This window comes from Triturus cristatus, chromosome 6 (genome assembly GCF_964204655.1).
Source record: "Triturus cristatus chromosome 6, aTriCri1.1, whole genome shotgun sequence".
Taxonomy (NCBI): Eukaryota; Metazoa; Chordata; class Amphibia; order Caudata; family Salamandridae; genus Triturus; species Triturus cristatus.
In genome coordinates, this window is record NC_140589.1 from 1126627038 (window position 1) to 1126649633 (window position 22596).

Here is a 22596-nt window from a genome sequence, read left to right on the forward strand (position 1 = left end):
CTTTGTCTTCTCAAACCAGTCTCCGGCCAGTATCACTTGTCACTTTGTTTAATGCAAGTCAGAAGTGGTGACAAGTGTTGCTGCACTGGGTGCCAGGCTAAGATGGGCACAATTTGTGTGACAGGCTGAGGCGAGACAAGAGAAGCCTACAGAGATCTTTGTGCGGCCAGCATTTTTCACGGGATAATAATAATGACAAGGTAACTCTGGTGGTTAGAAGGCTGGCTTTAGTTTTGGTGGAGCCCGGTGAAACAATCTTTGTTGGTGCTCCGCTCCCCGCTATGACCTTCTTCTCCACGGAGTCCCTCACTACCACACCCTAATGGTGCCCGTTATTTCTCCATTGCCCCTCTCTCACATTTATTTAATTTCTTTTATTGCGCTACTCACTCCAATGTAGGGTGTCAGAGTGCTTTACATCACCCGCACATATTATCGAGAGACAGGGAATCATACATGTGTAAATCAATATACAGAAAATGTTACATAAGACCATTAGAGATACAAGGTGTAGAGTCACATATTAACCATGCTAGTAGGCGTTATGGCCTGGATTTACTATTCCTTGATGCAAGGCAAAGGTGCACCAAAGTTACTGCACTCCGTTGCGTCACAAGGATAGAATGTGCCAGAGCTATCAACACATGGTGCATTTAATCTCTCTCCTAGCAATGGCACACTTTTGGCAGCCATGCACTAACGCAAAGACCCTTCCGCCATAGTGGAAGGGTGTGTGCGTTTTGAAAATGAAGGGGTCCCTTCCAGTACAAAAACCATGCTTTAAGGCTTTTCCCACTGTGTATGTATGATGTACAATGCATCACACATGCAGAGTTGGAAAAACAAAGAGAATAAAAAGAATTCTCCACTTTACGCTTGCCTGGAGAAGGTGTAAGATTTTGGTGCAAGTTCCTGTTCACCAAAGTTTGCAGATAGGGATTTGCATCAAAACCATGGTTGGTGGCATGGGAACATCCATACTCCACCCATGGAATGCACTCTTGACACAAAGTAATACAAAGCAGTACATAGCGCAACTTTGTGTTACTTTGGGATACCATTCAACCGAAATCCTGGTTTGCATTATCTAGCCACTCCCACCATAACACTTTGTGCCAGGCTTGTGTCACAAAAGTGACGCAAACGGACGGCAAAGTATTCGTAAATCTAGGCCTATATGTTAAGAGTGTTTGGTCTCACACTAGCAGCCAGGTTACAACCATACCTTACCACATTGATGCATCCAGACCAAACTGGCTTCATGCCGGGCTGCAACGCAGCGCTCAATTTAAGGCGCCTACACGGCGTAATGGCCCGCATCCCCATTATCCAAGAAGACGCTGTTATTTTATCCTTAGATGCACGTATGGCTTTCAATTTAGTCGAATGGCCTTTCCTGTTTGCAGTCCTTCAACATATGGGTTTTGGCCCCAAATTTTGTGCCTGGGTCCAGTTACTATATACAAAGCCACTGGCACATGTAGTGGTGAATGGGCGAATCTCTGCCGAATTCGCTCTGGGACGAGGAACAAGGCAGGGCTGTCCCTTGTCACCGCTCCTATTCACCCTAGTGCTTGATCCATTGGCGGCCTGGATAAGAAGGGAACCGATCATCCGTGGGCTTAAATGGACAGAGGGATGGGAGGACCACATTTCATTATATGCGGATGATGTTCTATTATACATGGCGTCCCCTAGAAGGTCGATTGGTAGACTCCTGGATATCTGCGAGGTATATGGCAGATTCTCTGGATATCCTATTAATTGGACCAAATCTCTTCTTTATGTGCTGAGCAGCCCCCCGCCATGATTACCAGAAAACTGTGAGATACAGATCGCAGAAGAGGGATTCAAAATAAAATAAATGTAAATCCAGTACTTGTATAGCGCACGAATCACCCCCGAAGGGGTATCTCGGCGCTGGGGGCCGTTGGGAAGATTAAGCGAGCTATTGCCCAGAGTCGCATGGTGCTGGGCAGACCCCTGCCGCCGGAGCCGGGGATCGAACCGTGATCCCCAGCGTCAGTCGCCCTGGCCGCGGCGCCACACCTCTTCCCTTATCCCCCTTATCCCCAAATACCTGGGAATATATATCACACCCCATCCCATGTTATTTACTGAGAAAAATCTCCAGGAACCACTAAAAAGACTACGCCACGATGTCAAACATTGGCAAGGCCTACCCTTGACGTTACTGGGGAGAGCTGCTCTCTTCAAGATGATGGCGCTCCCTAGATTCCTATATGCCCTGCAAAATACCCTGTTTCTGGTTCCCCCCACTTCAAAGCGATTGAAGCGGAAGTAGGTAACCTTTGGAATGGGAAAACTTCCCGAATAGCTATGCAAAAGTTAGTGAAGGGTTGGTATGACGGCGGAATCGCCCTCCCAAATATAAAAACAAACTATTGGGCCTCCCAACTAATTGTGATAAATGAATGGCTCCACGCCCCACAAGAGGAACCGGCATTCCGCATGGATATTCACATCCTAGGAGACGAAGGTGTCATGGGAGCACTTTACAATAAACCCCGACAAAGAGCACTCATGGGACCAACTGCACATACCATAAAAACATGGTTTACTGCACTCCGTGCACTCGGTTGGGAGGGGGTTATCACACAGTATACACCGCTTTGGGAAAACCGAAGATTGGGAAGACTGTGTAATAGTAAAGGTTTCAGGCAATGGGACCTAATAGGTATTTCAAGAGTAGGGGACCTATGGAGTAAGGGAGAAGTCCTTACATTCCCTCAACTTCGAGAAAGGTATGGGATGGCACCAACAGAAATCTTTCATCACATGCAGATTAAACACGCCCTCACAAAAACTATTCCATTGGGTACTATACTCCCGGATACCTCCCCCTAGTGGACAGACTATTGACGGTCTAGTTGCACCCCGGCAAAGCATAGGAAATGAAATGAAGAAAAAAGAACTGTATCAACCACATTCACACTAGAATATGAATTGAAAGCCATTTCACTAACCTATCGAAAGATAATAAACAACCAACCAGACCCCACACAGACTCTTAGAGAAAAATAGCAGATAGAAATAGGAGAACTGGACGAGACAGACTGGCAGGAGGCACTGGCATCCCCGCGAGAGGCGGCAATATCCTCCAAGATGAAGTTAGTACAACTAAAAATACTCCACCGAATGTACTACACAAGACTAACCATGCATAAAATGGGAAAAACTGACAACCCACTCTGTTTACAGTAATGCGGAGCCCCATGTACTTTTTTCCACACACTCTGGGATTGCCCAAAGATCGAGTCATACTGGAAGGCTTTTATGCACACAATCAATCAAGTTAGTGGGGTCAGCGTAATGCCGGAACCCAAGAGATGTCTCCTCAATATTTGGGAACCAACCGATCTTAACCATATGACTCACGATTGGGAACATTGGGTATGATGATGGCTAAACGAAACATCGCTCAATACTGGGGAGCGCGAATAACTCCTGCATATAGTAAATGGTGTAGTGATATGGATGATGCAATTGTAGCAGAGAAAGTGGTATATGTGCACAGAGGATTCCCCAAGAAATGGACACAGGTGTGGGGGAAATGGAATACCTTTAGATGGAATATTTGTGCCCCACCTCCTGATGAATCGGCAACAGACACCAGTGAATAACATTTCAGCTACACTGTGCTGTTTTGTATTTCTTGTCTCGTGTAGTAATGTTACAAGTGTGGATGGGGAGTATATGAGACGAGCAGCTTGATTATGTGACCACTTGTTTTATGATTACTCGCTGTAATTTGTACATGCCTTAAATTTTTATAGTGATGCAAATTGTATAAGTTAATGAAAATTATAATAAAAATGTTTATTAAAAAAAAAAAGAGTGTTTGGTCTTGAGAAACAAGAGGGCATATTTACTAACTGCCTGATTTGGAGTTTGGCAGATGGGATACCATGAGCGGCTCCTCCATTAGGGCAGAGGAGCATGCCCCAATAATAAAAATGCACCAGAAAGTGCCCCAGAGATGAAAAATAAGATAGTAATAAAGTTAATTTATTACCATTTTATTTTACCCTAACCCATGTCCCGTGCTGAGTGTCAGGGCGGGACAGGGCCATTGCTGCTGAGTGGCAGCAGCAGGAAAGAGTGGTGAGCTGGGCACTTTAAGATCAAAGTGTTCATGTCACTTTGGCCGGCTATCTTGCAACGGCCAGCCAGACACGCGCACTTTAAACCTCTCCAGGACAGCAAGCACAGGCCTCCAGTGCTCTTGGGAGCCCTGAGAGAGCCCGTTCCATCCAATCCTGGCGCTTCCCTCATGCTGGTCAACAGCATGAGAGAAGCACCAGGATTAGTTAGGGGAGTTGGCTGGGGCTCACTCTGTATGAGAGAAAAACTCCAGAACCAGAGCGAAGTGAATGTTTTATTTTACATTTATAATTTATTTGATGTGCACTAAATCGCCGACATGCATTAAAATAACGTTTTAAAGTTAAACATTTTAACTTTTAAGCAAAAATGTAATGCATGTTGTCTACTTAGTTAATGCACACACCTACCCTTTTACCCGCCACACCACTTTCCGTAGTTGGCAGACGCCACTGTGGAATACTCCATTACAAACGTGTCTGTGAAGAAAGAGGTCATGGCGAGAGGTGCCAACAAAGATTGTTTCACCAGTATCCACCAGTGCTAAAGCCTGGACTGACGTGAGTATACCAGCATATGAAAAATGCACGCAAGATACCAGTCAAGTACATTTTGCGCAATGCACATATCATAAATATTTCCTGGTAGTTACATTTATTTATTGTTTGCGAAAAGCGTCACAATTTCGCCCACCCCTAATTTTTTTATGCTAGTGCACGTCATAAAAGCATGTATCTAAGCCCATAGCATTTGTGTACAGTTCTGCTTTACAGCTGTTTTACTTTTCCAACGTTTAAGCCAGAGACGTTTTAAGGCATGGGCAAAGTGGGCTCTGGCCCAGGCCCCAGTCTTTCAGGGGGCCCCTTATAGAGCCAGCTATGTTCTGCAGAGAGTCATACCTTAATGACCTGGGTAATTCTTAAACCAATTGTTTTAAATACCGTTTTCCTTTCATTTATTTTAATGTGGGTGATGTGTGAGTTTTTTAGGGACATTTTGAAGGAAAATGCTGTGCTTGTTTCATGCAACATCCATAAAAAAGTTTCTTTTAAATCATAACAGGACCTCATATGCAATAAATAGAAGGGTGTCACAGAGATTATTTGCAGTAATATTAGTGAGCTGCTGCTGTGTTAAATATTGAAAGCACAAGTCACTATCCCTAAATATCAGATGGAAACACATTCCAAATTTGTACGTGTGTACCTGTGTGCTGTCAGTGAATATTAAATTAAAAGTTGCTCTGAACAAAATACGTTCGGCCCAGAGCCCACAAAATCCTTAAGATGTCCCTGGTTTAAGCCAGTACAATGCCACGAAATTTTGGGTATTTCACCACTAATTAAGTGGGCACAATTTGTGTACAGTTCCCATACACCGAATATATACATATAAGCAGGTACATTGCTCCTCTGTAAATAATACGAGCAGTACGCACGCATACATTAGCACTTTTTCCAAGCATAAACCATGCTTATGACAGAAAGAAGCTATGTGGATTGGATCTGAGATCTCCCACTAAGCTCAATCGAAGTACCACTGCAAACTGTGAAGCCACAAAAAACGCGCTTCTCCGCCGCAGAGCAGCCGAAAAAAGTGTGGAAAACAGAATAGACTTGTGTCATTTCTAGGGGAAAATTTTATTTTAATGTCCCATGCCAGAAAAAATGACTTGCTGTTTTCCCTCTGTAAAAAAAAGAACGTTTTTTCATGGAAAGGTCACTTTTTACCTGAAAATGGAATCAGAAACGTAGCTATCGTTCGTGCAGCAGGTGCAGTGGCAGCGGGCCCCCAGTGTGCTGCTAGGTGACCACTGCACTTACTACCAAACTGAGAGGTGAGGCCGCATTTTCCTGGCTGGCAGGAGGGCCCTGGCCCCTGGCACCCTTGCGACAACACTGAACGGAAAAAGGGCCGAGTGGTCCCAACAATGTAAACATATCGAACACGCGCCTAACCCTTCACTGTGCCTTTCCTTGGCATAGCTCTGCCGGGCCCACTTTACTTGGCAGGGCACACTCAGCCAGCCCTTATGTCCCACGAGATTGTGCACATCACGCGGCTAACGACGCGAACAAGTATTCAGCCGCGCTTCGCTGGTGTGTGCCATGTGGCCCACGGGATTTGTACGTATTTAACAGTTTTATATCTTTAGCAGCTTTTCGGCTTAGCATCACAAATACCGCCAGCCAATTCTAACATCATGGGTGGCGGCCACACGCGGGGACTCATTACCGCCTCTGATATTGATCACACGGTTTTAGGACATATTCATAAAATGTATTGAAATTGGATTAATGGTGGGGGCAATGCAGCTTCGATGTCCTTCTGTGCCCTGGGTAGGCGGGGCTATCTTGGCACAGGCCTCACAGCTTGCATTGGTGTGATTATTAAGAGAGGCCAGATGGACATACATCAGTGCATCCAGACAGCATAGTAAAACACAGGCGAGTGAATATTTGGTTCTTTATGAATTTTCTAGTGCTGCACATGTAACCTTTTGGTTGCTTCAGAGTAGGGGTGGGCGGAATTTGCGAAATCCACTTTCGCAAATTATCGCGAAAATGTGTAAAATTATCGCAAACAAGCGGAAATATCGTGAAGATGCGGATTTTTTTTTCCCGCATGTTCGCGAGATTTTCTGCATGGTTGCGGGTCGCCAACTTACCCATGTGGTTGCTCGCGGGCGCGGCCATCTTGTTTTGAGTTGTCTCGCGGTGCATGATCGCGAGAAGAAAGACATGATCGCGCGACGCATGACGTCACTGCGGGCGCGAACTGTCGCGAGACAGCGCAAATGGCTAAAAACAATCCAACATCTCATGGAGAACGCGACCGGATCAAGAAAACTTTTCGGCGAACGCAGGGATTCAGGTAAGGCGATCGCGCGCACGCGAGAATGTATTATTTTACAGCGCGAGCAAGAAACAAATTATCGCCAAGCTGCGGAAAGCGGAAATTTTGACTTTTTCGCGCTCTCCGCGGAACACGAAAATGTTAAATTATCGCAATTTCCGCGAACGGAATGAAATTTTCGCCCAGGCCTACTTCAGAGCCCGACGGTTTTGTGGCACTGTACAACTATTGGTGTGTTTGCCTAAGCCTAGCCTCACAATAGTATAGTAAAAAGCTCTGGGATGGTGACGGGCCCCATACCTGGCATTTGCCGTTAGCTGGTCTGCATCTCAGATTGCGCCAAACTGGCACCCTGGTTCCGGGACCTTTCTTCTGCTGGATTTTCTCCTCTCTATTGCCAATTCTTGGCTTATATGATAAGAAATGCCCTACTCGTAAACGGCAGCTAGGTCCCTTCTGTTGTGTCTAGGTGTTAGTGTTCAACCACAGACAACAACAGGGCACTATGTTGTTTGACCTGCTAAATGTTCAGACTGAACTCAGCAGAAAAGCAGAATAATAAAACAAGTGTAGCCTATTTCTAAAAAAACACAGTGTCATGCTAACATAAAGAAAAACTACAGTGCGTCCTATAGAGAACACACAACAGGTATACCTAATACCGATGGCCATGGCCAGGTACGCTATTATGAGCGACACCAGGTGTAAAAGATGTGGTGCTGCAGGGGCGGACTTTATTCATATGGCTTGGCACTGCCCCACTGTGGCTGCGTTTTGGGGACAATAGGGGCTATTGAGGATATGACAGTACACAAATTTCAGCTTACCCCCGCATTGTACTCATTGGCTATGTCAAAAACGTCCCAAAGCAATTTTATAAATAGATTACTACAGCTATGCTGCTGCTGGTGTTTAAAAATTGGTGCAGTTGCCTGGTACTGGCAAACAATGGCACAAATTAAGCACTGCTTTCAAGCAATGCAGCACAGCAAATGTGTTTATTGCACTGTGTTGCTTTATAACTCAGGGCCTGTTTTAGAGTTTGGCCTAGAGGATACTCTGTCACAAGTGTGACGGATATCAGATCTGCTGTATTACAAGTGCCGTATTGGATTAGATCGCTGTCATTTTTGTGATGGAGTATCCCATCCAAAACTCTAAATCAGCCCCTTTGGAAATCTGCCCTTTCTGATTTCCAGACCAAACACTCAATGCATAATGCCTACTAGCATGGACGACATGTGACTTTGCATCTTGTAGCCCTCATTCTCGTATGTAACATTTCCTCTACAGTGATTTACTCACTTGTATGATTCATTGTCTCTGTATAATATGTGTGAATGATGTAAAGCACTCCGACACCCTTCATTGGAGTGAGTAACGTTATATAAGAAATTAAATAAATGTTGGAGAGCGGATCAGGAGAGATGAGGGGCATCGCTGAAATATGGTAGCGATGGAACCAGTGGAAAAGGAGGTCATGGCGCGGTGCGCCAACAAAGATTGTTGAACCAGATACCACCATTGCTACAGCTGGCGGTGTTGGACGCAGAGAGAGACGCTTTGCCGGGGACACATCTTTAAAGAGTCATGGGTTAACACTGACTGTATACTGTCCAAAGAACTTATTTTATAATATTATCCTGACTAAAGACTCCAGACAAAGGATGCAAAGCTCCTGAAGCTGCCTTCTTATCAACGGAATCTCATAGGGGTACAAAAAGAAAAGTGCGTCCTTTAAACTGAGGATCTCAATACCGTAGGGACACAGAAGAAGGACCATAAGGTCTGCTCAATTTAAGAAAAGGGAACACTCATTGGAACATGATGGATGACTGATGAGCCCTGAAGAAATACTTTAATAGGACGAAACCCGTTGGCTACTGTGAAGAGAAGAAAATAAAGATTCAAAGAATAAAGAATTGTGTCAACTACTTCGCTTGGTGGAACTCATTTCTTGTGTATAGTGTGTGCAGATCAAATTATGTTTGCAACTGTCTGTTGTGGAAAGTTTTTTTCACATCATAGGAAACTAAAAGGGTCCTGTTTCCTTTGATCAACGCACCATATGTTAACAAAAATTCCCATAATATAAATAAGTGCGGTACTATATCCTAGACCCTTTTTTGTAAATCATATTGCTAAAGCTGGCCCTGGTAGCAGGTGACTCTACAAGGCAATGCTCACCAGCACCATGAGCCAAGGCGAAAGCTGGACCCCATGGCCCCCTGATCCAACCAACAATATACAGCAGAGTTCGCTAATCAGGAACAGTAGAAGTAAAGAGCTACTTGCACAAGTCCTACAAGCAATCAAGTTAACTGATTGGGGGGTGTTGTGAGATATAAGAATGTGTGTGTTGCGTGCTTTTTTATGCATACTAGGATTAACATGAGCAAGGTGAGTTAAATGATAGGCATGTGAAGTGGTTTCTGGCATATGATGGTGATACAAAGACCTATAAGACAGTTCACAGCCACATGAGGATGTCCACGTGTGTATGAGCATTCCATGGACATAAAGCTCTGCACCTGAACATATATCATGGTAGAACATAGACACATATTAAATTACAGAGACGCAGAGGCGTGATTAGAGCTAATTTCGGGGGGGGGCTACTAATTGTTTTGGGGGGGCCTGATTCTTCCAGCAATAGGCAGAGTGGAGATGCAGGGGCTCTAAGAAGGTGATAAACAACAAAGCTTTGTTAACAAGTAAATGGTCTTCTAAAGACCTGTGAAGTACTCGGGTGCGGCTGCAGTAAGAAGGACGCCAGACCAGCCAGCCAGCCTACAGCAGCTCAAAAACTGTCTTTGTGTGTGCCCGGGAAGCTGTCTCTCCTGCACAGACGTACAACGGTTGGTCCAGGGCATATGAGGTGGTGCCTGAAAATACAGTGGTTGAACCTGCTGGCACAATGGTGTGAATTAGCATGTGATGGTGAACCTGAGTGTCTGACAGTATCTCACTGGCAGATGTGGTATTACAAGGGCATACAAGGCTATACCTAAGCATATGAGCCAACTCAGACAACTTAGGCCTGCCTAGCCAAGTACTTATGAAGATTTTCTTTTCTTGGAATATGATATTGACGTATTTGCATATAAGGTGGTACCCATCCATATGATGTCTCATCCTGGACATGTTAGACTTTGGATAGGTATAATCGGCTGATCAAGAGCATATGAAGCTATTTATGGTATCTGAAGGTGGATCATTGCCTATTTACCTTTATGAATTTTTTATTTCATAAATGCTGTAGGCGGCTAGACAACCATTTCAGAATGCTTTGAAGGAGGAAGCCAGGGACGTTTGTGGTAGAAGGGAAAGCTATTGCATGTCAATGTCCGAGAAAAAAACTCCTTTTGGTGCAGGGAGCATGGTTATGCCTTGAAAGGGAAGAGGGTTCATTGATCATCCTTTTGTTATTACTATTGAGGGAGCAGACAACTTTCAGGATGGGGGAAGGGCGACAAGTGTGAAAGTCAATATGGTACCAATTTGGAAAGTAGGTCTGAGGGGAAGAGGGCAGCACAGTGTCCTAGCTGAATGTCGAGAAAGGGATATGGGTCTTTTGACCTCTGCATAATTTTAGTATGTTCTCCTTGAGTGTAGAGTGTGATGGGCAGGCCATCCACAGCGTAGAACTTTGTATTTATAGTGCGCTCACGCTGTATTCTCTGTACTTACTGGGACAAATGGCAGTATTCTTTCATGTCATCCTGAGGAGCCTGGCTGACTTGTAGGACTGAGAACTTTGATAGGTTACCTGAAGTAAGTTCAGAAAGAACTTCTAATAAGGTCTTGAATTGTGTTCTGTTTAATTTTAACGAGGACCCAGTGTAAAGCATTTGATGAAGGGGTAACGTTTCTTTCATGTGGTAGGCAATAATGTAGCCATTCCCTGTGATTATGGGTTCTTTTGAGCTTTAAGAGATCTTTACTACAGCTCTTTGGGAGAATTGCAATACTCACCCCTCCCCCAGATCTCAGTGGAAAGCCCTCAGGGGATTCTGTGGAGGAGCTGCAGGAGAGGGTGAGCCCTATGGAATTGTTGCAGGTGGTGGAATGTGTCATTGGAGGTAGCACGTATGTGCAGAGCAAATGAAAGGCCACTATCAAAGACCATTCTATTATTGCTTGATGTTGGCACTGATCTAGTTGGGGATTCCATTGTGTCAGGCACTGAGAAAGGAATAAGTAGAGGGTCTGCAGGGACTAAAAGCAGGAACTTTATTTTCTGTCTATTAAATCAATCTGCAATCATTCTTGGACATCTTTTAGGCAGTTTGCTGCAGGGTTCCAGCCACAGTACCCTCTGTCATCACATCGTAATTCGGGCTGTATTCTGTGTACACCTTTCCGCAAATGTTGGGCCTGTCAAGATTTTAGTCAAGTTACATACATATTGAAAAGGTTCTGTTAGAGCATGGGTACTCACAAACATTTGCCCAGGGCAACAAAGTACGGTCTGTGGTGTGGCCGAGGCCCGCACTGATGCCAGCAGGGTGGCGGTAGGGGGTCTGGGATTGTGTAAGGAGATCTAAAACATGTTAAATAAACGGCCAAGCATTTATTTGCAGTTTAATAAATGCTTGTCCGTTTATTCAACATTTTTTCTGAATATTAGTGCTCAGAAGCTAGTGCTGCTGTTCACCAGGGGGGGCCGCATGTAAAGGTCATGAGGGCCGCAATCGCCCCCGGGCCGTTCTTTGAGTATCACTGTGTTAGAGGATGAACCTTGGGGTACTCCAGATTTTATGGTCTTGGATTTACAGAGGAAGGCTTTTATTTATACCTGCTGGGACTAACTTGTTTGGGAGGAGAACCATACTTGTATGATTCCTCCCATTCCGGTGACTGTGGCCAATTGAGCAGCATCTGGTAGTCAATGGTACTGAAGGCTTTGGGGAGGTCCGGTGCTGTAAAAGTACATGCTTGTTTTTGTATGTCTGACTTCTGCCATTATTTAGCACATTATTGGCTTTAAAATATGTAGATAGTTGGGAAGTTACCAGAGTTTCCAATGCCTTTGTGATACCGGCAAGCTAGAAACTAGTCTGAAGTAGGACATGATGTATGGCATTCGCGGCTGGTGCAGGTAAGCGCGGTGGGGGGAGTCGACAGATGACGGAATAGGATTTATTTATTTTATTTTCCCTATTCCATCGTCTGTCGACTCACTCCTGCCAGCCCCATTACCCACCCTACCGCCCACCAGGCTTACCTGCACCGGCTGCCGCTGTTGTATCGACCTGTATTTTTAGATAGTCGCATGTCTATTTCATGTTTAAGATTCAGGCAGCCAAATTCTGTGAAGACTATAGTTGCCTGTAGTGGCTGTTTGAATGGGAAGAGAGTTTGTGATGTCATGAGGTTGGACTAGGGCAGTGGTGTTCAACGGATAGACAGTCGGCCTCACACACCCGAGTGGATAACATGCTAGCAATGATCTAAGGCAATTATCCTTTTAGGATTTTATTAAACGGACGTGACTTTGATCACCAGCGCATTGACACTACATCTGGCAATCAATTAAACTTCTGGTGATCATCAATACGATAGTCTCAATATGAATCAAAGGCATTAATTCCTTCAAAGTCTTTATCTAACAGACGCTACGGTGGTTATAATAGAGAAACATCTTGGTGATCACCAAAAGACAATTCCAACCCCGATGACGTCCATGTTGGACAATACGCGTTGGCTGGGCTGATGCATTTGACTACAAATAAAGTATAATTGAAAATAAGAAATCTCAAGACTCCTTGCACTCCATTTTTGCATGTATTTTGTGGATTTCATTAAATTTTGTATAATTTGGAGGAAAGAAAGAAAAAAAAGATGTTTAATTACATGCTTGTGCATAATTCATGAAGGTATTATGTTCAATTGTATGCTCCATTTCAGAACCTAATTACTTTGAGAGAAAGTTTTTTTTTTATATTTGTGACTTCTTAGCGGTGGGGTCACGGGAAGTTGAGCATCTCTGCTATACATATATGAGAATTAAATATTTTGGTGCAGCCCCTATTGCCCACACTGCTGTTTGCATAACTTCAAGTATTTAATGCTGCAAACCCCCCCCCCCTCGAAGTGTAAAAAATAAAGATCATCGGGCCCTCATCATAATTTTTCAAAGATTCTATCAAATTGGCAATATTTAAATATGCCTAGACTTATTTAAACATTGCAGTTAAGTTCTGCTACCATTTTAAAAATGCAATCAAATACATGATTGCCAAACATACTATTCTGGTCAGGCAGGCCTTACTAACATGTGAAAGTATCCACAGTGTGACTATTAGAAATGGGGGGTGGGGGTTTTGAAGAATATTTGGAGTCGCTTCCCTTTTGACAGATACTCCCAGCTAGTATATATATATGGCAAAATATGTAAGTGATGGCCCATTACAGAGCGGCTTACTGCTGCTATTTTTTTCCACTTAAAATAAAGCACTAGTATCAGCATAATGCTTCTTTCAGCCAAAGCCTGGCGCACGTTGTGGGATCACTAGAGGCCTCCCTAGGGGGGCATGCCTGCTTGTTTGAAGAACCCTGGACTAGGGTTACAGCAATTTTTGTCATTTCGTTGTTGACTAACTGAGAGGTTGATGGAGGGATGTTTTAAATGACTAATATGATTTTGATTCAAAAGCATGTGCACAAGGAATTACTTGAGTAATTCATTCTGCTTTATTTGTGATGCAGAACAGCTGTTTCATGTACTTTATTGCATCCACAACTCATGGCTCTCAAAATTGGCATTTACAATTCGGGCCGCATTATGTATTGTGCCCCAGGCCCCCGGAGCACAATGGTATACTGAAGGAGATGCAGACGCTTGTGCATCCCCTTCTGTAATACTGATAGTGCTGGCGCCCATGTAGTGCCAGCAGTATCATGAGAGGACATTCTCTCATTTGCATGGTGGTGTGGCCCCATGAAAATTAGGGTATCCCTTTACCTCTACTTCCATGCTGTATTACTGACAAGGGCACTGAGGCAAACATGCCTTTAGAAGGCACTCTGAAATTGGCCAATAAAAATGTGGCATACTTTCAATGCGCCTTCCAAAGGTAGCCCCCTGGAGAGGAAAATGGGGGTCCTGTGGACTGCCCCAGACATCCTCCTGCAGGCGGGTGCAGTCACTCACTGCACTCGCCTGCAAGGTGATCTCTCTAACCTCTTGAAAGTGCGGGCAGCATTCTGCCTGCATTGTAAAACACACAGAGTGGCTTTGACGAAGTCACTTCGTTTTTCACTTAAAAATGCTTCCCCCAAGGCAGTGCAAGCTTGCTGCTGCCCTGGTTGCAGTGCATTCTTCATAATAGGGTCGCACTTTCTCTGTTTGCGCCCGGCACATCTTTCAAGAGATGGGCCTAAAGAAGGAGCAGGATGACCATTCCTTCTCAGTTTATGGATCACAGTTACAAATGCCTCTCTCATGTAGGGTGACCAACCGCCTGTAAGTTTCACTGACTGTCCGTAAATTAGCCCTAACGTCCGTTGTCTGTGATTGATGCTTAACAGACAGAATTTGTCAAAAGTTAATTTCCACAATTGAGATTCCCCAGCTGAAGTGACAGGGAGGGAGTCTTCTGTTCTGCATTCCGGAGGGATGGGCAGACAGATAAAATCAAAAGAAAGGAGCCTTGTCAGGGTGTCTGCTTCCCCAAAGAAATGCCAATGCGGGCAACTGGTTAATATGAAAATGTAAATGCTGCTTGGGAGGCATTAATTAAGATATTTTATTTTGGGAGGGTACTGACATTTGGTTCCAAACAAAGGTTCAGAATATCCAATTTCTCAGTAAAAAAAGGACAATTAATGAGCCAAAAATTTACATGTATAGCAATGCACACATTGAAATACAGAATAAAAATAAAAATTAGAATAAAAAGACCCTAATGAAAATACAAAATTTATTCAGTGAAAAATATCACCAGGGCTCAGTATAATAAGCTGGTACATATAACATATTACAATCATATACACAACCAGACAAGTGGCAGACAAGGAGAAAAAACATAAAAGGCAGAGTTTCAACACTTTACAAGAAAACTCCGACAAACAAGACAATGTGTCCTCCAATAATTGCGGCCACAGTAGCGTCGACGGCGTTTCGACCTTTGGCGTTAATCCATGGTCATCCTCAGGACATAAAGTTTAACTGAGCTTCCCAAATGAACAATACATCAAATGGATTCTATGTTGCTCTAAATTCAATTCGGCAACTGGCCACCAAAACAAGTCTTATGGGGCCCAAAAATGAAAAGATCCACTCCAAATTATGCCCGCATTGTTAGGCCGAATGGACACGCAACTCGGCAAATTAATTACCGACGAGCAGCTTCGTAATGAAGCTGCTGGTCGGTAATTAATTTGCCGCGTTGCGTGTCCATTCTGCCTAACAATGCGGGCATAATTTGGAGTGGATCTTTTCATTTTTGGGCCCCTAAAGACTTGTTTTGGTGGCCAGTTGCCGAATTGAATTTAGAGCAACATAGAATCCATTTGATGTATATATTGTTCATTTGGGAAGCTCAGTTAAACTTTATGTCCTGAGGATGACCATGGATTAACGCCAAAGGTCGAAACGCCGTCGACGCTACTGTGGCCACAATTATTGGAGGACACATTGTCTTGTTTGTCGGAGTTTTCTTGTAAAGTGTTGAAACTCTGCCTTTTATGTTTTTTCTCCTTGTCTGCCACTTGTCTGGTTGTGTATATGATTGTAATATGTTATATGTACCAGCTTATTATACTGAGCCCTGGTGATATTTTTCACTGAATAAATTTTGTATTTTCATTAGGGTCTTTTTATTCTAATTTTTATTTTTATTCTGTATTTCAATGTGTGCATTGCTATACATGTAAATTTTTGGCTCATTAATTGTCCTTTTTTACTGAGAAATTGGATATTCTGAACCTTTGTTTGGAAAAATTATTGTACGCCCCTGGTTCAGGAGGTTTGGGCTGCCCTTGTGGTAGTTAATGACATTTGGTTCCAGCCTGAGCTATGGAGTGCATACTTTTACTGAACAGTTATAAAAAATGTTTGCACTAGGTATAATCTGCAAATTACCGAAAGCTATACTTTAAAAGCACTTTTTATTTTTAACCTAAATTTATATGTGCATTTAGTGGCAGCCTATATTATACTGTGTGTAATGAACGTTAAAAATATTGACTTAAACATTTGTAGTGTTTTTAGGGACCTACTAACACAAAAAAATACACAAGTCACTTTTCCTGCTGCACCAAACAGGATTCTATTCAGTGGCACTCTGGTTGCGCACATATACATCTGTACATCTGAAGTGATTGCATTAACCAATAGAGATTTCATAACATAAAATATTGGATTTTCCACTGATTAGTTTAACTTTTATTTATTTTTCAGTTAAGGTGAGTGTCATTTTATATGTAGTTACCTGACAGTGAGAGATCAACAAAATAGTTACAGAATATTTTGTTCTTTTTAGCCATGCCTTTCATTCCACCTCTGTGCTCATTGACCCGTCCCCATAGCAGTATCCATACTTTTTTGATGCACTTCAACCTCTGCAGTGAATAGCTTTGAGGCGGGGGAACCAACAAATTAACAGGGCGAGCCGAGCCAAGGGTCTGGCTCAGATCTTAAAGCCCATGCACGAGCCAAGCCCAGATGTATTTGCAATGTAAATCATATACCAAACATCATAGAAAATGTAATCAAATTCAAGAGAAGTGTATTTCTTTAACACGTGAAGCATTGACAATAATACATCACATTGAAGTCTATTAAATCAAATATGATCGTTTTTTGTACAACTGGTATTCAGGACTCACGCATTTGAAAGTGATTTTATACGCATTAATAAAGAAAAAAAGAGTTTTGGTGAAGTAAAATATTTGCCTAAGATCACACATTTTAAGCAGGGAAGCCGCAATTTATCCGGTTTGTCTAATTTAACTTTGTACAAATCAGCCAGGAATTAGGTATTTGTCTTTCCTTATGTTAAGGATATTTCGGCAGTTTTTATATAGCATGAACTGGACCCAAAGGTATTTCAGCACTTTACACGAGCAGCACTTACATTACATACGTTCACATTGATTGTTTATAGGCATGGGGAGATGAAGTGATTTTCCCAGAATCACATGATGTTGATCCGATGCCAGATGCAAACCTGGCTCCCCAGTTCCAAAGTCGGCAGCCCTGGCTCTAACGCCACATCCTGGGTAGCGGGAAGGAGACAGGCAGAAGCCAAATGAAAGCTCGGCACATTAAGGGCTCCAGGTTCCAACAGGACCTCAAGCTGAGCCAGAGTCAGGATTCAGGCTCAAGCCTGGCTCAAGCTGTCAATGGATCTCCCATCTCTAAAATAGCTATATAATGTCTAAAAAAATCAGTGATATTAGCGTATGGTGTGCTGCCTTCCCGTCCCATCATTATGGACCTTTTTGTTTTGGATATTTTGTCAGATTAACCTGTGGTCTGTATTTATTTAACACAGTGTACTATTCAACTTCCACAATTGTAAAAATCACTGTCTTCTGGTTTTAAAGGGGGTTGAGAAAAGTAAATTAATCTAGTCAGTGGCTTAAGTGCACTATGTGTGATCGGGAAGCCTGGGTACAAATTCCAGATTTCCTGCATCACTAAATTGTGTGATCTTAGTCAAATCAATTTACTCTAACTCCATATGTATAGTTTACTTGATAGTGACATTTGAGAGCACTTTGAAGTAATTCAGTCCCAGCCCTCCCCCTGCCCAGTTGCCGTTGCAAATTTATCAGCGTAGTGAAGCAGAGCAATGAACTTATGGCCCTTAGAAGAAAGTGTTCTAGAGGGGAAGTCCTGACAGTGTGTCGAAGATAGACACCCTAAAACCACTGCCATGAGTAGGAGAGAATGTATGTTTTAGGGAAGGTTATAGGGGTAGAGTATCATCCTTGGGGAAGTCTTTAAAGCCCGCCATCAAAATATCCCATACCTGTACACTAAAATATTTTAGCAGACCGACTCATTCCTCCCTGTGTAACAGAGTGCTCTCAGATCAAAACCAAGAAAGTGAGACCTTAGTCCAACTTATGAGAACCAGAGGAGGTGAATCCTTCCAGAGCAGTGCAATATTGCGTTTTGATAGAAGAAGAGGCAGGTCGAGGAACTTGGTGGAGGGTTTCTCGAACTTAGAGCGAGGGAATATGCTCAATAGGACCACTTCTGGGAAATTTGTTAGGACACGGACCATTGTTGTCAACCAAACCTAGCGAACTCTCTGTCAGTATGAAAGGAATATGGGGCAGGACCAAAGCATATGAAGCAAATCTGCGCCTAATTGCATACAGCAAGGATATGCAGCTGCAGTTCCAGGTATATTTTGGTAATTCAGGAAGGTGTAAGGTACACTCAGTTCAGAATATTAAATTGAATATCAAATTGAATACACTTAAAATTTGAGCTGTTGCAAACTTTGTGGGGATATTTCAATATTTTAGCCCAGTCTGCATCACGCAGAGGTTTGCCCATGTCAGTCTCCCAGTTATATAGAGAGAAGCCCTGTAGCGGTCTCCATGTTGCAGGAAAGCTGTGCACACCCATCATATCAGTTTGTCGCCAGTCCCTATAGTGTAGAGCATCAGGCACACCTCATGGGGGGGTTGGTGCTAGGAGCTGACATTGAATAGGGCATTTATTGATTGATTAATGTGTTGATAGGTAAGGAATTGACCCGGGTGAAGATTGAAGTCCACCATAAGTGTTTGGAAATCTAGTAGCTCGCTGTAAGCAAACACATACCCCAATTTTGAGAGGCCTGCAGCAAGCCACTGACTGAGTTGCTTTGAGCAAAGCCATCCTGTGCAAGTGGGGAGGCCTGGCAAAGGTATTGCAGGAGCAAGGGGTTACTTTGTGTTAGTGAATTTATGGGTTCTAGTCTGATAAGAGAAAGCCAGGAGGAATAACTCCTCTTGGTGTTGGGTAGAATTGTCCATAGGAAACAATGGCTAGTGCACAAAACTCCCCATAAAGTCTTTAAGGGTAAACCCTGTCTCATGCAGGGGGAGGCCAGACAGCCGGTGAAACCCCCATTGGAACTGTGCAGCTAAATAATGGCATTCTAAGTAAAGATGGGCTAATCCACCCCCAGTCACGGGTAGCTTTAGAGTGGAAAGAGCTACCTGCCGGTGACATGCCCCAAAATCAGTCGTGGGACTTGTCTGAAGAATGAACGAGGGATGAGCAGGGGAAGGATTGCAAAAGAAACAATAACCAGGGTAGCACCACAATCTTCACTAGTGCAAGGCTGCCCATTACTAAGAGCTGAGGAGAAGACCAAAAAGCAATCTGGGCTCGGAGGGACCAAGTTGCTCTGCCCAGATACGCAGCCTGCAAATCAGTGGGGGAATGGTAAATATTAACCACTAGGTTTCAAAAGTTAACTGATTCCCAGGTCAATCTGGGGTCTAATTTATATAAAGGGGAGAACACAGTCATATGTTAAAGAAACACTTCTTACATTATAAAATCTTTATAATGTTCTTAAATTTTACTTGTGTAATTTACAACCCAAATATTTTGAAGATTCTGTATGTACTTTGGTACTTAAGGATGAGCCAGGTCACTGATTCGGCCTTGGTTCGACTGAAGAACCATTTTAAACATGGACAGTGTGGGTAGTTGCCCAACACAACCTTCTAAACGGTCTGGCCCCTGCCTACCCTTCACAAGCATGGCCAGCGGGCCATTGCACCAACAGAGTTTGCCAGGGTGGGTGGGTGCTGTTTGTTCAACCACTTGACAGTGCTTCTTCTGTTTCTGGCCTCTATGCTGAGACAACTACCCAGGTATGCAATACTTTTAGATACTCATGGTGGGCCCATCTTGACTGGTTTTAAGAATTATTGCACCTTGTTCTTCTCTTCCTAATTTGCCCGGCTGTTAGCAACAACCCTTTGAATCAGTCGCTGTGGATCTGATCTAGAATTCATACTTCTCTTTAATTTAATTTTTCTGGCATTCTAGGCTCCCAGTTCTGAGCTAAATGTAGAGTCCAAGGGGACGCGCTTAACGGAGGACACCAGCGGGGGTCTGCAGCACTGAGGGAACCGCTGCTGCACCATCGCCGTGAGGGCAACAGCCATCGCTATTTCCACCATAGATGCCCTCACCATCTCTCCTTCTTGCCGTGAGGGGAACGGCTCCATTGGCTCCTCGGGACTGGGACTTCAATCCCCAGAGTCCCTTGCTTTGCCGCTTGTCCTGACGCGGCAGAGCGCGCCTGGAGGCGCGATTTAAACAGCGCCAGCACCCCGCAGCGTGGGCGCGTGCGGGCCGCGCCCGGGCAAAGCCCGGGACAAGGCCGGGCCCATCCGCTCCCGTCAGAGACTGGAGGAGACTGGGCTGGGCCACCCCCCTTTCATTGGAGCTTGGCTGAACTGACTTGCTAAGGTGAGCCTATATTAACTCTGATTTACCTCTCACCATATTTGGCTAACGCGATCATGGGGAAGCGAGAGGGCCAGTCGGTCCTAAGGCCCGCCGCAACAAGCATTGATAGCATGCTGGAAAGAGCGGTTAGTATTGTGAGTAACGAGATTGAACTGACCGAGAGGCGTCTTTCCCTCAGTTTGGGGGTAACCCCTCTCCTCCCACCTTCCACCCTGGAGGGCACCAACCCGAATAACAGTGCACCAGACAGCTCTATCACCAGTTGTGCAGTTTCTGGTGGTGGCACTACATCCCAAGCTCCCTCCCAAGATGTGGTTACATTAGATACTCCGGTGGGCACTGAGGCAATTACTGGGGCAAAACGCAAAAGGAAGCCAGCAAAAGTGACAAGTGCTAAGAGGAAGCAAGAGGAGCTCATCCCGCTCAGCACTGAGCTCCTGGATACGCCCCTCTTTAAATTCTTTGACAGTTGTTGCCCAGGTGCACACCCCAACTATTGACTCTTGTCGCTCTATTGGAACTCAGACTGAGAATGGCCTGCCCCTTTTTGAAAGTCAAGGCTGTAGTGAAGCTGTTATTGGTTATATCGTGGACACCATCACTGAACGTGTTAAAGGTGCACTTGACAAGTTTCCATGCCACTTTTAGAGAACATCTGCCTATGCCTCAGCTTGAGTTCCCTAACAAGACCCCTTCCATTTATACTGGTTCTACTGCGTCTACTGCTTTGGGAATGCCACTTATACCATGTAACAATATGCCAACCTGTACAAATACTTTGACTGGTGCGCCCAATTTGAATCCAGCGATCATTTCTTGCGATATGTGTAACAAAATTAAGTTGTGTTTTGTACCTGAGGGTAATGGTGGAGAAAATGGCATCTCTGACAATGGTTATGTAAATCGCCCACTTGCTAAGAATGTGACGCGCATCACGCCCACTGTTAATATCCCCACTGTGGCTCGATTTAATACCCAGGATGCTGGCAGCATACCACGAGAGGGTGGTACTGATATTACTAGATTGCCAGACCCTATGGGTTGTAGGGAGGTGTTAAATCTACCCCCAGAGGTGTGCCCTTATGTTGTGGTCTTGGCAGGTGTGCCCCCATTAAGGCCAAATCAGACCGAATCATGGGAGCAATTACGCCATAAGAGTTTAGACTGGCTATCCAAACATAAAGGGTTTAGGGCGTCACTTATTGACCATATTATTGGTTGGGTGGGAGAGTCCCTAAAACGTATTAAAGGGGACTGTATAGTTATCAATTTTCACAGACCTTCATTGGCTAGATCAATATTATCGTCCCAGGAGGCCCAGCCTAATTTAAACACCAATATCTGGGCCCTGATATTGGGGTAGTTCTACAAACCTTCACTGGAGGCATCACTTTTTGACATGCCTCTTACCGCCCGTCCCCTCTATCTACACAACAGATTCTTGCCCCTATCTGGTTTGGATAGCCAGGATTGACTGTCTCCTCCCCGCCCAGAATCAGAATGAGCAGAGCCAGTCCCCCCTTTAATTGTATCCCCGCCTTGTGAACTTGACACCGAGCCACCTTTAACGTTGAATCCACTCTCAAAATACTGAGCTGGAATGTGGCAGGTCTCGCGTCTAAAATGAATTTGCCTGACTGGTTGGAGTTAGTTCACAAACAAGATATTGTAATGTTCCAAGAGACCTGGGCCACTCGAGAGTTGTTTCTAGAGGGGTTTGAATACTTTAATACTCTAGCCCCCATCCCAGATTCTGGAAGGCCAGCTGGCGGCCTCTCAATCTGGATTAATACTAGGGCAGGGGGCCGGGCTAGGGCGCTTACCACCAATAAAGGCCTTAATCTATAAACGGGGGATTTCGTTTTATTTATTTCATTTTTATAACAATGATTTTAAGAATGTTCCCAATATGAACTTTATTGATTTGTTTAACTTCATCTCTAATATACAGACATTTAACCGCGGCACTAAACCTGAGGCTGTTTGTTTAGGGGGCATTTACTCTGCTATCCACCCTACGAATATGACACCATTATGTCACAGGGGGGCCCAATTACAAGACCTCCTAAGTATCAGCAACTTTACAGATATAATGGAGCTTGCAGAAGTGCCGACTAGAGCGGGCCATATTGAACCCACCTATGAGGCAGGGGTTCGACTTCTACTATTGATTATAT